General features: G+C 38.5%; 1 protein-coding gene across 4 annotated transcripts in view; it reads left to right on the top strand.

Annotated features, from left to right (window-relative positions):
- Positions 1-16,355, top strand: part of cntn5 (contactin 5) — a 196,739-nt gene that overhangs the window by 32,337 nt on the left and 148,047 nt on the right. The gene's annotated exons all lie outside the window — the stretch shown is intronic.

The raw sequence follows: 16,355 nt of genomic DNA, 5'->3' as shown, positions 1-16,355 counted from the left end.
GCAGAGGTTGGGAACAAAAACGTCAAACGATAACTGCATAAAACATGTCTGAGAAAAATTGCCGTCTGAATTAAAAATTGCAAGTTTTTTCCACCACTGTTTATATTTTTTTGGGTGAGTCTAAAACCATGATGCAACTGCAATTTCTGAACCCATGTTTTGTTATGAGGGATTCTGTTATGAGGGATTCTGTTATTACCTAAACCTACCAGATGGTACATGCTGCACAACTGGCTTTAGGAAACTGGACACGTGCTCTAGCTCAAAAAATCAGGTCGGAGGGTCCATGTTGTATATTGAGTAATATGGCCTCTCTTACTTTTTTAAAGATCAAGTGAAAAATGGAGAGCAACACATCTACCGAGGGACTCAAGTGCTGTGTTGATAGAAATGTGTACAGCAGCTGAATGCAAAGTACTTTAAGACAACAGTTGTCTTCTGGTGCCTTCTAATGACACGCTTAGCATGGCCTGACCTGGATTATTGCTCCAGACCAGCATATGATCAGTGAGTGCATGAATTATTTTGCTTTCAAAACTCAGTCGCAAACAGTTCACAATCACACCAAACGGTTTCATTTCATTCTTCCTCCAGGCGCAGAAAAAAATAGCGTAGCTCCACCATTATAATGTGGAAATTACTGCAATCTGTTTTATCTGGATTTACTTCCACTGGTCTGCTGATGCCGTGTTTATTTTTGAGTGTACATGTCAGGGGAGACATGGGTCAGTATTAGATTCTCACCTCCATGATACCCATAAAAAATATTTTACAGCGTTCAACAAAATTTCTATTATAATTGTAAGCCTTTTTTTTACAGTAAATTCACAATAATTGCTACTGCAGATTTGATAATTATAGTTATAATTATATTATCTATGACACTTATTATTTAGGTTTAACACATATTCAATAACATTTTCAATTACATTTTATTTATATAGCACCAATTTACAACACATTTATTCTCAAGGCACTTCACAAAGTCAAATTCAATAAAATCATACAGTCAGATTGGACGAGAGAGTTTCCTCTCTAAGCAAACCCAGCAGGTTGCATCAAGTCTCTCCAAGCAGCATTCACTTCTCCTGAAAGAGTGTAGAGCCACAGTGGACAGTCGTCTGCATTGTTGATGGCTTTGCAGCAATCCCTCATACTGAGCATCCATGAAGCGACAGTGGAGAGGAAAACTCCCCTTTAACAGGGAGGAGAACCTCCAGCAGAACCAGAACCAGGCTCAGTGTGAACGCTCATCTGCCTCGACACACTGGGGCTTAGAGAAGACAGAGCAGAGACACAGAAAAACACAAAAGGACACATTGATCCAGGAATCCTTTCTATGTTATATGGTAGATTTAAATATATAAAAACTGCTCTCACTCACCCCTCATAGCCCTGAACAGGGTAGGTGGCTGTCCATCTCTCAAGCTCGGGTCCTCTACCAGAGGCCTGGGAGCTTGAGGGTTCATCTTTGGATCTTATCTGTTCTTAAGACTGCATTTTTCTAGACTGAAATGGCCGATGTTTCTCCAGGAATCTGTTGGAGCCATTTCTCCAGAGTACTGCTCTTTTTTCCTGAAGTTGTGAGGTGAAGCACAGGGAGCATTGCGTCACTACCGCTGTGTTGCCGTAATGTGCGTCAAGCTAATAACAGCTAACGTGTTAGCTATTTAGACAGGTGTATATATATATATATATATATATATATATATATATATATATATATATATATATATATATATATATATATATATATATATATATATATATATATATATAGATAGATAGATAGATAGATAGATAGATAGATAGACAGGTGTGTATATATATATATATATATATATATATACTATAAAAAACAAAAACCCATCCTACAAAAAGATTCAAAAGTCAATTTGAGCCTAGTTATCAAACAATCCAGTCAAGATTAGTGGACAAAAAGTATTCTTTCTGAAGAAACCCAGTCAACAACTTGCAGCACTCACTCTTCCTGGATGAGCATGCAGCGACACTGGACAGTCAATTGCATTAAGTTGTTAGTTTTGGTTTTATGTATATATTTTTAGCTTCATCATTTTGTCCTTGTGCTTTTACACCTTATGGCTGCCTTTGGCAAAGTGAATAGTGGCATTTTAACCCTCCTAGGTCTAAGGCTTTCCTGGGGCAAATTTCTGCCTGGACTTTTTTAATTTAATTTCAGTGTTGTAACATCATCTTAAAAGTTTCAGACAAGTGATATACATCCTTTATTATTGGATAAACTAAATTTTTACAATATACAAACTGTGGAGTGCTCATGAGACTGTAATAAAATACATAGAACCAGAAATGCAAAGAAAACTCTTAGGCAGAATACATCCTTACAAAGTTGATAAACACACATTAAGCACAAATGAACAAACTGAAACTGAAACACACCTGGAAAATAATCTACATGGTCTACTTGAACAATGTGTTTTTTTTTTCATTTGTAGCATATCTACAAATATATTCATTCTCCAAAAGAAAAAAGAAATTATGCAAGTCTCTACCTAATGCTGAGGGTAGTCAGAAAAATAACTGTTCCTATGAGCTATCAGGCACAGGGGGATATCCCAAAAAAATGCATTTCCAGGGTGTGGACTGCTGCTTGTTGTGCTTGGCCAAACAGAGCACACACTTCTTGCTCCCATTGAATACACGCTTTTGGGATCATCCCGTGGAGTACAGGCCACTGGCAAATGTTCCCCTGATGCTTTAGGCAAACCTCTGGCACATCACTGTTACAAATAAGGGGGAAAAAGTTATCTTGTGCAACTTGCAGTACTTCACATTTGGCAACAATATTTTACACAGGCCAGCCAAACTAACTGAAGTAAAACTAATCAACTTATAATAACATTATAGGCACCATCCCCAGGCTAAAGGTGTTAAAAAGAAAGCAATAAAGAAAGTCCCAGTAAAACCTCAAGAAAATTTCATCCAAAGAAAAACTACTACTAGAAATTAGAGTTTTACATGGTTTATCCACATAACATTATATTTATGTGCACAATGCCTGGATAAACTCTGTCAGAGGGAAACCAAACATTCTCTAATAGATAAAAATGAAACACAAGAGTATAATGTATCATTGCTTTATCCAGATTTACTGTGCATTTACATATTTTATTTTGTTATTTACTGTATATAACCATTAAGTTACTTACTTATCAGCTGGATCGAGACGCTCCAGGTAATCCATTTTCTCATCTCTCTAGAACCGGTGTGTCTTCATCTGCTTACAGATTCTTCAGTATTCACTGACCCCAGGAGCTCTGATTTCATTTCCAGATCAGCAAATACTTTCGTGAAGTCAAATAAATCTATCCATTAAACATAGCACAATTCAATTAAATTTTATTTATATAGCTCCAATTCATGAAACATGTCATCACAAGGCACTTTACAAAGTCAAAATCAATCATATTATACAGATTGGTCAAACATTTCCTATATAAGGGAACCATTAGATTGCTTCAAAGTCCCGACAAGCAGCATTCACTCCTTAAGAAGCGTAGAGCCACAGGGAGAGCCGTCTGCATTGTCCATGGCTTTACATTACTCGTAATATAAAGCAGTTTAATCAAAAATTTTTTGTTTTTAAATGTGCTAAAATAAATAAATTGGATTGGACTGCAGCGATCTCTCATACTGAGCTTGCATTTAAACAGTATGTAAAAACAGTTCTATTTAAAATGTAAATGTTTGTTTGTTTCATCCATTTGTAAATCATGCATTGTATTTTGTCCTGAGATTCTTCTATAGCTTGCTGTTGGTGTTATTCACATTTTCATTGAGGCTTAATGACTTAGGTATAACTACATAGTTTTAGCTTCATCTGTTAAAAATCTTAAACACTGATACTGGTAACCGGCCTATGTGATGGTAAATTACACTATATAAAATGAAATAAACTAACAAAAAATTATTAAACTCCCTTGATAAAAGTTCCTTTGGAGAATATTTGAGCCAATCCGTCAGGTGTTTTTGAGAACACTAAAGACTGTGATTTCACTGCTGTTTTTAGCAGAAGGACCAAATTAGATGGGGTCCTGCATGAAAACCACAGTACTCTGAGAAGCCAAATCTGAACTGAATTATTTTGCTGAGATTGCGAAGAATGAAGCCTTCACTTTATTTATGAAAACATAGAATTGGGTTCTTAGATTCCTTTATCTTCGCCTAATACTGTATATCCTCTCGTGAGCTCAATGTGTCATTGTATCCCTATTAACCCATATTTTTAAATTACCATTGCAATTATTGATTGTGCTATTTACCCAGGAGCTGTATTAAATGTAGTTGAAGCATTGATTAAAAAAAAATCATTTTTTCCTCTTCCAATGCAACGGAAATAAAAATGATTAGGAAATTTTATCTTGGTTTGGATAGACTTAATGATGCTGTTTGATCATTTTCCACAAGGGTCAAACAGAGCAGTCAATCAGTGTGCAGTGGTGAGAAAATGATTGCTTATTTTTAAGCAACCATTTCTTACCATTTACAAAAAAAATATTGAAAAAGTATTTGATGCTCGTATCTAGACAAATAAAAAAAAATTAAATGATGGGAAATTGCCTGCTTAGCAGAAGCAGTGTTACATCAGATTATTTTGAACAACAAATTGGATATCAGCACACTCGCACTTTGCCACCCGGAGCTGTGAAGCTCAGCGTCAGGACTTAAATCACGATGTTATCTGGTGACCTTTTTGGAGCTGATCCAGCGAGACCAAAATAATGAGTTATGCTCTGGGCTCAAAAGATTTCCTTTTTAAACATTCAATAAATGTCCCCCTGTCTCTGTCAAATCGCCATGGGTGCCGCTGCACCGTCTAAGGGGTTGTCATTATTACAGTTTCTAGTATCAGTCAGACTGACGTTCTACTCTTCAGTAAAGAAGAGATTTGTTTCCCCCCAAGTTCATATGGCTGTGGAAGACAGTGCTACCAACATAACGTACCAGAAAATATGTGTTACTCTTACTTTTCATTAGATGACATGTAAATATCTAATTAAACAGTATCCTTGCCTGCATATTTCATATTACACAAACGCCCAGTTAACCTTTGTTCGTTTCCTGTGGTAATACCCGTATTTATGGCTGACATTTTACCAGATAATTATAGTGCTGTTGTTTTCACTTGTTTTCAGTTCATTCACAATACAAGATAATCTTTCTGTCACTCTTTATGGGATTAGAAGTCTGTTTAAACAGTGACACGTGTTTAAACTGGTTTAAAAAGGTTTATTCACATGATTCAAACACTTGTCATTTGGTTTATTGTTTTGCACCAACATTTGTTTGTCGCATTATGTGTCATTTGTTATTAGACACTATAAATACTTTGTTGTCTGTACTGTATGTGCAGGTGTGTGATAGTTCTGCTCTTTAGAGTCACAAACAATGAGAAATACTGTTTCTTGTCCATTTTTCCTCCCATATGGGTACATTTGTCAATGTTGCATGGCCAGACCCATGGTAAAGCGTCCCTCTCCCCCATGAAGCCTTGTTGTGACCTTAAAGCCAACACCACTGGGCGCTCTGTTCAGCGTTGGATGCATCAAAAGTAACAAATGGGGGGCTCTGCAGGTTACAGTGAGCTAGCACGGGTGGGGCGGTATGCTGTAACCCCTCGGACTGCAGCGGAGCATGCAGGGGTCCAGGACTACGGAGTGTCCTGCTTGAGGAGGGTATGAAACAGTGGGGCTGTTGCTGAATTGTTGGGGAGGAAGCACAGGTAAAAACTGGTTATTCCCATTAATGATGACAGCTGCACTGGGAAGAAGGGCTCCGGGTGTTGCAGAATGGCATCAACATTTGAATAGTTCAGGCTCAGGGCTTCTGTGGGCAGACAGAACCCCGCAAACCCAATGTCAGGTGATGCAAACAGGCACTTACTCGTGTTCAATGTGATTTTGTGGTGAGCGAGATTGTCAAGCACCATGGTGCAGAATCAATGTTGCTCTGTGCACCACATTGTTGTCCAAATACATAATCATAGTATCAATACTGGCGACGATGGGGTCCATGATCTTCCGAAAGCAGGTTGGGGCTGAGCTGATGCTCTTGGTTGTAACGGAAAGAAAAACATGTGGGTCACAAAGGCAGTGAGGTTGTGGCTATCTGTAATAGGGGACACAGTTTGATCAATTAACAGCTGGAGGATAAAGGCAGTAAGGTCACACCCAAGGAGATTTGCACCATGGTTGGACATCTGGGAAGTGAATGCTGGGAGAACTCTGGGGCCATAGCAGGGAGACAAGATGAGAGTGCCCACTATGCTCATTTTGGTCTGTCCATAGCAATTCAGGTCCTCCCGTCCTGCCTCAATTATCTGTCCAGGAAACAGCCGCCAGACTGTGGAATTGTTGGGCAAAGACCTGAAGGCAGCAGTATTCAGTAGCAGCAGCAGATATACATCGTCCAGCTGCACCATGCACCACGTAAACAGCTTGACGCTGGATACCACAGTTATGATGGTCGTGCTTGATGAATAGGCTGAGTACCGCCTGCGATTTGTGGTGGCAGGCGCAGAGCGGCACACTTTGGAGAAGTTGGCATGGGTATCGCAAGTTTGGCCAGGCCATTGCATGCATGGGATAGGAGGGAGAACTGCAGTGTCCACACGGACAAGGTGCTGTGATGCCTTGGTGTCCTGCCACATGCACTTCAGGCTCATCTCAGGGACTGGGTTCAGAGAGCTAAGCTGCTCTACGATCTGTGCCAACGGGATACTGAACGGCTGACTCAATCTGAAAGGTCATGTCCACAGTCTTTGACAGTGGCTCATCATCCGGTAAACTAAACAGTTTCCCCCACAGCTTGGGTTTAGATGTATGTTCTGCTAGCTGGTTCCTCAATGATCTCCTCTTCTAAATGACCAAACTTACAGAGGCTAGCTAAACACCCGGGGTCGGTTATGTAGTGGTGGACAGACTCATCTGGCTGCTACCAGCTCTGGCGACAGACTATCCAGCGAACCATGAGAATCTGTGGAGCAGAAAAATGTGACGTGCCACGGCAAAAGTAGGAACAAGTGGGCAGAGCACAAACTGAGAAAAGCGTGAAAAAATTTCAGTTTACTGAGAAAATGCCGATTTTCGTTTTATCGCTAAATATGCTAGTTGACCTTGTGAAGAAACCCCTGAATTATTTCAATGACCGTTTCAAAGGTTTTAAAACATTACAGTTTATGTTCAAACCCAGGATGTTTTCAGCATAAAATCCCCTCGACCCGTATCTGCATGTCTGGAGAGGGAAAACTGTGCCTCGTTTGTATACCGCCTTTGTGTGGCTTTTGTTATGCATGTCGGCCAATAAGCTGCATGCTTGATGAAATCAGCTGTTTATGCTGCTAAATAACCTGTTTGAAAGACAAACTGAGTTTCTATGACTTGTGAAGAAGATGGACCAAGCTTAACGGATCTCCAAGAGCGGAACTGTGATTTGCTCAGCCCTCCATTGTGGGAGTACATGCTAACCAGGATGCGGACGTGGGACTCGTTTCATTTTGTGCGTAAAGATAGCTGAGGCGGAACAAGCTGACGAAGCGACTTCATCATTTTGGCGAATATTCATGGTTTCCAGCTGCCGTTAAATGAACACAATGAAGAAAGCTTTGGACTCGTGGCAGGGGAGCAAGCATTAAGATGAACGCATTGCGCAATAACTTAACTTCAGCTGTACAACACTCCACTGTGAGAGTACATGTTCACCAGGATGCTGGAGTAGCTTCAGATTCTGTATCAGGATGGATCAGTGGAAATGGCGTCTGTGGATAGAGAGCATTCCTAGTTTCCTCTTGCCGTTAACCAAAGCTGAAGAAGACAAAGAAAGCTTTTTTGTGCATTTGTGCACTTAGGACACAGTCCTGAAGCGCAAACTTTCTCCTGAGAAAGAATGGATGGATGGATGGATGGATGGATGGATGGATGGATGGATGGATGGATGGATGGATGGATGGATGGATGGATCATTTAGAATCAGAAAGACAGCTGCAGAACTTGGGACTCATCGGACATGGGATGATTTTGAGAAGTTCAAAAATAACATTATGATGCATCATACTGAAATTAATTTCTTCGCAGAGTGCCAACTTACAAGTGGTCATATCTTCCTCAATTCTTTGTTGATTTCCACGAGTTTGACATAATTGAAACGCTTAGCTTCCACTCTTTTGAAATCTGTAAAAACCTCAAAACTGTCACGAGGGAGACCTGCTGCTGGTTTTCCTGTGGAGTGTCATAAATATCTGGCCAGCAAATTGAAAGAGTTGTTTCTGCAACCAATATTTAAAGCTATTCTACTGTTGCAATAATAATTGCTTTCGATGCAACATTAAGACTGCAATGTCTGAATGTCAAAACGTTGATTTTGTTTCCATTTGTAGCTTGGTGCTAGGATTCCCATTCTCACAATTGTCTGCCACATACATAAACTTGTTCAGAACTATTCATCCACAAATCTGAACATAAAAATTTGTGTGGACTAATTACACAATGTTGTAGTTTTGATCATTATATTTGACATTCATGTTTGGTCAAGACCAGTGATTTGTAAAGGATGCAAAGATTTTGACATTTTGCATGAACACATTGTCAGGTTTTGCTTAAGTACTATGCAAGTCTGCATTAATGTGCCATGGGACTTTACTGTCTCAATGGAATTGTGAGTGTGAGTAGCTTCAGGCAGGTATTTTGAAATGTTCCAAGTTGTAATAAAAACTATTAAATGTAAGCTGCAAGGAGATTGTGATATGTTTGATTGATAAATTGGTTTTCAGTCCTAAACAGTGTTGACAATACACAAAACTGAAAATCTAGGAAACAGTTATATATAATTATAATAATGGTGAAACAAAATAAATAATAATAATATTAATAATAATAATTGATGGACCATTCATTAAGCACTTTACAATGGCAGTAAATAAAACAGTAATTATTTACCAAAATGACTGCAAGAAATGGACAGATTAGATAAAGCAATAACTTAATAATAAATAAAATATATTTAAGGACAGACTGAAACATGGGTCAAATTAGTAGAAGATTATTTATAAAAGTGTATCTAAATAAAGCATTTAAATGAGGTCACTGAGCCAGTTGACCTCATTTCCTGAGGCAAGGGATTCCAATGCCTCAGGGCTCTTATTCCAAATGATCTGTCCCCTTTGAAAAAGACCAAAGGCCCCTAACTGAGAACGTCAAAGCGCTCTAAGGTCAGAGATTTATAGAGCAGCTGGGATAAAGTCCAGGTGGGTAAAGTCTTTCTTTTCTGATATACAGGCACTACAGAATCTGCCTGCAACAGTTTAATGAACAATTCTTAAAGATACACAATAGTACATTGTGTGCACACGTGCCACGCTTTGGTGCTGTTATAAATCAAAAATGACATTGCTTAGATGTCGATAGCATCGGCTGCGTTTGCCAGTTACTTCACCTACTTCAATGGCTTTATAGGTTTCCCTCAGCGCCAGCCTGGGGCTACATGCCATTTTTGATCAGACGTCTCATGGTGAAAGTAGGAACTTAAAAGTGAAGGTGAAAACTTGACCAATTGAGAGGGTGGATAGCAGGAGGAGTTATCTACTACCGGTCATGAAACAAGATTAAGTACCTGCTCTGTTATTGTTCTGATTGCTGTTGTTTCTCAGTGTACACTAGAGCTCCCTCATTTAAAGTGTAATTCAATTTGTTGGTTGGTATATGTAGTTTTACTGAAACTTCAAAGCACAGTGAATATTTTACAAGAGGATGCTCGTTGTGAAATGTTAAACAGAGGAAAGGCTTATTTAATTGCTGCTGCCTAAAATGGTAACGCAAGGAGCTCACGTCTTTATCATTTACCGTAATACCTTTCTCACCATGTTCCTATGTTGGTGGTATGACAGGCTTAAAATCAACTTAACAGTAGGGTAATCGGGATAAAGGATAAATAAAAATGTTTGTTAACATGTTCTTTTAGGTTAATTGGTCTCTTTAAATCAGGGGTCTACAACCTATGGCTCCAAAGCTGCAAGAATACTCCAGAATGTCTCCTAATAACTTTGGCAAAAAAGTTATGAAGAAGCAACTAATGTTTTTCTATATAAATATAATGATAAATGCAGGTTTAATACACTTTTTTTATATTTTATTAATTGAAAAATTGCATTGAACGTCCCCCAATTGAATAATACCAAAAGTACCAGTAATATTTTTGATCTCGTTTCCTGTCGTTAGGTCGGAAACTATGTCCTTTGTTAGAAACTGGCCTTTTGTTTCTTAAACATATTTTTCCACAAATATTAACATCAGACAGAAGAAAATGTATCAATCCTTGTTTTCCAAACGTTTTATGTTTTCCTTTATTTTAAAACAAAACAAATTTAAATAATGTGGTGGGTCTTTAAAAATGACAACACATTTACTATACTTTATATCCGGTAGTATTTGTCAAAAATATAGAGGTCTTTTTTAAAAATGTACTTTACTTTAACATTAGGAACTCTAAACAAGTTTTATGAAGCTGGACTCAGCGCAAAAAATGGCTCAGGATGATAAAGTTTGCTGCTCACTGCTCTAGATTGCCTGTAGGAATGTGTTTGTGTGCATGGTTCTTTGCTCTGTGTTTTTCTGTGCTGCTCTGTAATAGACGGACTACCTATCCAGGGTGAATCTTGCCTCTCACTCAATGATTGCTGGGGATAGGCACCCCCGAACCATGTAAGAGTTAGGAAGGATATGGGTTGGCAACTTTGCTTTTTCATTTGTTACTGTAACCAATGATTATTTATAATGATTGGCCTAGATAGAAAATAAATTGCTTCATATTCCTCATACCTGGACATGAAGTGATGGGAGCTTAGTGGCCCAATTGCATTTTGTAAAATTGTACCTACCGATACCAAAAATATTTTTTCTGGCCTTCTTGCCACAAACAATCATTAATAATTAATATCACAGCAGAAGTAACATCAAATTGTTTGTGTGTGTAGAAGGCAGTTGCTTTAAGACAGGAATTTATGATTATTATTATTATTATTATAAAACTTGACCTTTAAACTGGCGTTGGTATCATGAATATAATGATTAGTAAAATTACCATCGCAAGCAGCAGTCCATCATTGTTTATTCTAGAATTTAGACGCCAAATCTTAACCCTAAACAACTCTCAACAATCCCACATGTTCCGCGACACATAAAGGTTGAGAGCTCTAAAGGATAAAACAAAGTAACCTTTGGGTAATACATTCAGCCTTACTGTTATCTGCCAAAATCTCACTCCTAGTTGTGCTACACACAGCCCATGAGACAAGACAACACCGGATATCAGATGCCTAAGAAAAGGCAAGTTTTTGGCTGTAAACACCCTACTTTTTTATTTTTTTTAAATTACGTGTTCACAAATCAAAGACTTTTTAAAGGACCTAAACCAGGGGTCAACCTTGCAGAAGTTGAGAGCTACTTCATTGGTACTGTGTCATACGAAGGGCTACCTGTACTGACCTTTAAACTACAAGAGTCAGAGCTCACCTCAACTTTATGTAATATAAACATGCTTTTAATTTTTCAATCCATTTTAAATCTATGTAAGTATAAGTATGATTAAAAAGGAAGAGCAACAAAATAAAATAACATTTTAGATGCGTCTCACTGGAGGGTTGTGCTATTTTTTTTAACAGGCTTGAGGACACCACATGTGGTCCTCGAGGGCTACCTGGTACCTGCGGGCACCATGTTGGTGACCCCTGATCTAAACACAGCATATATTTCCAATCCAGGTTGGAGCACTTTGTATATTGCGGTACTTGTGTTTGTTCAACAGGGTCCTAATGCCAATAAAGCATTCCTCTTATGCGTCAAAGTACACATTTTAAATGTGAAGACAGTGTCTCACATCCAGGGCTAACAAACATAGCCAAAATATACCTTCACCAAATAAAGTCACATAATGACAACGAATGGATGTCACCGTTGTCACCGTCAGAGACGAAACTTGGATGAGACACGCTGTCTTTCACACCCCCTGTTACCAGGAACCTAATTAAACTGCAGACGTGCCTCTGTAGGCAAGTTTCTTTTAAAACAGCGTCGTGAATACAGCTTTGGTGCTTCCTTTGATTTACCCGTTCCTCATCAACTCCCACACAGAACAGGATTGTCATTGTTGTTCCCGTGACTTCCCATTAACGCTTAGGTTTGGTGCATTTCGACTGGCTGTTAAATCTTAATAATGTTACTTTTCTGGTCTCCAACCCACCTGTCCAGGGTGTTCCCCGCCTCTCCCTTATTGACAGCCCCTAGCTGACCCTGCATGGATAGGCGGGTATAGAAAATGGATGGATGGTCAGCAACCCATTTCCCACCTTATCTGTTCTTATGAAAAGTTTTATCTACTCAACAGCTGCAGAAAAACACTTGAAATCAAAATTTAGTAGACTAAAGGTAAAATTGATTCCATCAAAAACTAAAAAGGTTTGTCTCGCACAGATAGGGAGGCAGTAAACACTGTCATCATAAAAAATAACCTAGACATAGCTCAAACTGAACGTCAGTGTGTGCTTCTTTTATTAAAGGTGTTCTGGATGCTTTGGCCACACAACCCACACCCACTGTTGGTGATTGCGTGTATTGTTTGTTACAGGACAAGAATAATTGCTAATTTTTTCTTATTGTTTGCCCGATGAAACACATGTTGTGATATGGACAATATATACCCGTGGTTTCAGGTGTCGCAATAAGCACAAATCACAGAACAAGTGTGACAGGGATTAGCATCACAACACAGTGAAGTGTCATTCACTCGTGGCAGCGCACACATATATTTAGCATAATTATTATGAAATGCTTACTAATGAGCAGAGCTGTTAGTGCTGTTTCAGTATTTACTCACTTTGTTTTTATAGCTAAAAAAAATCCAACCAGCAGTTGTTGCAATTCTGATGTTCATTATCCTTTTTGTTAATCCCCAGCTCTGCCTATACTGACCTTAAATTTTAATCACCCAGACGACATATTTTGTCAATGTCTTTTTGTTTCATTATATTATTCATATCATATATCTTTGTGCTTTACGGCTGTTTACGGTTATTGTGTTGTTTGAAGAGGGAGGCACCAAAGCTGCTAAATAAGAAATAACACCTCATAAAATGTCCCTACTGATACACAGAGCCAGAGCCGAGAAACTTGTTACATGCATAGCACTGAACGGATTTACACGAAAACACAAGCAAGCGCCTATCTGCCATGTAGGTACAAATATCACTCACTGCAGTTTGCACAACACTAACAAAAGCTCCTTATGACGTCCCTTAGCAATATCACCCCTAAAATACACAATATCTCACAGCAAGTGGTTAATGAGAACATAGCGGCTGTAGGCGATGTGTTCAGGAGATATTTATGGCTTTGGTGAATTATGTCTACATTGTTTCATGTGGAACCCTTAAGGTGGAAATACAGCAAAGAGATACACTGGAAGCATCGCATAATAAACTGTGCGGACTTTGTTGTTATGTTTGCTCTACTTCATTAATAATCGTGTGGCTGAGCTGTGATCAGAGGTGTTGCGTAACTCAGCCCTACAGCCTCTTGATGCACGTGGAGATCTAACAGAGAGGCATACCGTTGCAAAAGTTATTATTTTGGTTTTGCTGATGTAAAGATAAAAATATTGGTTTCATACTTACCATTTCTGTCTATTAAAAATAACAGACCATTAACCGTCAACATTACCTTCCTTCAGTCCAGTGTTTGAAGAGGTAAAAATTGATATAGAGCAGCTGACCCTACCTAGCTGCAGGAGCAGATAGCTTGACTATTTAACAAGCTAATATCAACCCCTTATACTCCCAGCGTTAATCTATTAGAGCACACTATCAAAAAAAATGCTGTTTGTTTGTTGGACTTCTTCTGTTTGTTCATTAAGTCTTTATCAAATTCAAAAGTTATTCATAAGACTTTAATTTTAATGACCAAAATGTTAGTAGGAGTAGCATAAGAGCTGTTTTTTCTAGATTTTTACACATTTTACTAAAAATATCATTAATACTATCATACTGTGGAACTGTGATAGTTTTACACCAACTGACATACTTTCTTAGGTTTATTGCCAAATGTTATTTGTTAAAAAATGATCACTCTTATGCATACATTTTTTTTAAAAATTGCAACATTAGAAAAACAAATTAATATTACTTTCTGGAAACATTTAATATCTTAAACTGAAATTGTTTCAAAACATGTTTTGAGCAGTTAGATTGAAAATAAAATGTAAGCTTCTCTTGCCTCTGCCAGGTTACATAGACTAAGGATGAAGAGGAACAAATAATAGTAGAATGTGTTCTTAAAAAAAAGCTCAACAGCTGGAGATCAAACAACTTGGCAGACCAGGCAGAAAAAAGAAAACACGAAGAGTTGAGTAAAATTGTAAGCTCATATCTGGTTTATATCTCTGTTTCTCCTCTTTCCCCTATCTGTTGTCCGTTGTTGTTTAAACAGAGAGTTTCCTGAAATTCTCACAATCAGCACATCAACAAGATTCTTATTATTGGTGCATGACATTCTGAAAATGTATTTCAATGTATTTAGCTTATATCCAAATTTAATGTTATCAAAAAAAAAAACAACTACATCTTGTGGAGTTGCTAAATGCTGCAATGTTCCTTGTTGAACTGATTTATGTCTCTTAAAGCGCTGTAAAGTGGTTGTTAGCATATGACTGTCATGTTAAAGGGAGAGTCCTCAATTCATTTTAATTTGACTTGTATTTTCAGTTCTAGAGAATTAAAAGTAGAGGGGATGATTTTTCAGGAAATGTAAATAAGAAATGCCCAAGCCCATTTGTGAACAACTGTGCATGCGCAAAACCATCTCACCTGGTCTTCTGCTCTTCAGGTGAAAAAATCTCCCAAATCCTCACTGGTCTTATTTCTTTCTACTGAGGCATTCCTCTTCTTCTCATACACCCTGTATGCGGTTTGCTTCTTACGACTCTCAGCAATTTTTAGTATATGGTGAGAGCAGTGGAGCTACAATGAACGGCTAACACAGAAGCTAGCCGCTAAAAAAAGGGGAGGGGGCACAGTACATACAATCACACTCACCACATACATCCTATACTCCCAGATCCAGGCACCCCAGAGGGGTATCTGGGAGGAAAACCCTATTATCGTGATGGGGGACGACACACCTCATTCCATACCCCGGTCCAATACCCCTCACCCAGTTCTCAGCCCACATGACCCTCGGGCCCATCTGCCCGGAGATGGGGCCAGCATGAACCGAACGGGCCAGCCATCCAGAGCCCCACCCCACGAACCTTGAGGCGCTGCCTCCCCCACACCCTGCCCTCCATACTTAAGCCCTACCCCCATATTCCAGGGGAAGTGCCAGCCCCAGCCGGCCCCAGGACCCAATGTAGACCGACCATGTAGACGACCATGATGGTATTTAGGATCTTTTTGAAACTTCATTTATTATGTTTTTCTTAAATCTTAAATTGCCTCAAGCTTAATCCCTAATTTTCATAGGAAAACACCATTTGAACCTTGTTATGTTTTAAATGTGTCTAAGGATAAAGCAGTAGGCATGCTTGGTCTCATATAAAGATAAAGTTGGAAGACCAGACGCCATGGAACTGATAAGAAAACATAAAAGGAATGACAGCAATAGGTCAGATGAAGTCCCATATGTCCCAAACTGATGGGTTTTCCCCTGTTTTTGAAAAGTCTGGAATTGATCAGTTGTTATTCAAATGGAAAAATATCTAAACTCAACTGGGTAGTTTTACACAAAAAAGATATTATTTAAAACCATCTTTGAGATTCGTCAAACTTTGATTCTACAACTGAAAACACAAAACGGAACATTTTTAGTACTTCTTGGCAATAAGACTATCTTAAAAGTTGTATCTCAAAAAACAACTAAGTATGGACTATTTAGACATTGGAGTATTTCATACTTAAACAAGCCTTAAAAACAAACTAATCCCTAATAAAACAAATAAAAACAGGGATTATAAATTGATTTATAATAGTTTCTAAAATATTGCCTTTCCTTCTTGAACCCAGTATTGTGTATTGTCTTGTCACATTGCTGGGTGTATTCTTTTACTTCTATTATTTATATGACTTCTAGTAAAACCGTATAATACTTTCAGGGGGGGGGGGACAAACTTCAGCTACAGTATAAACACAGAAGCTGCTGATGATCACCAGCAGAAAGGAATCTCTGACTCCATCCACCATCTGGGAGCTGATGTTGACGAGACTCAAACCAGCTCGTTTCCTGAAGTTTGTGTGCAATCCTGGTCTGTAACAACCATTTCAGGTAAATTAGTTATAC

This window comes from Fundulus heteroclitus, chromosome 18, assembly GCF_011125445.2.
Source record: "Fundulus heteroclitus isolate FHET01 chromosome 18, MU-UCD_Fhet_4.1, whole genome shotgun sequence".
NCBI lineage: Eukaryota > Metazoa > Chordata > Actinopteri > Cyprinodontiformes > Fundulidae > Fundulus > Fundulus heteroclitus.
The sequence above is the reverse complement of the archived record's forward strand: the minus strand, read 5'-3'. Positions and strand labels throughout refer to the sequence as shown.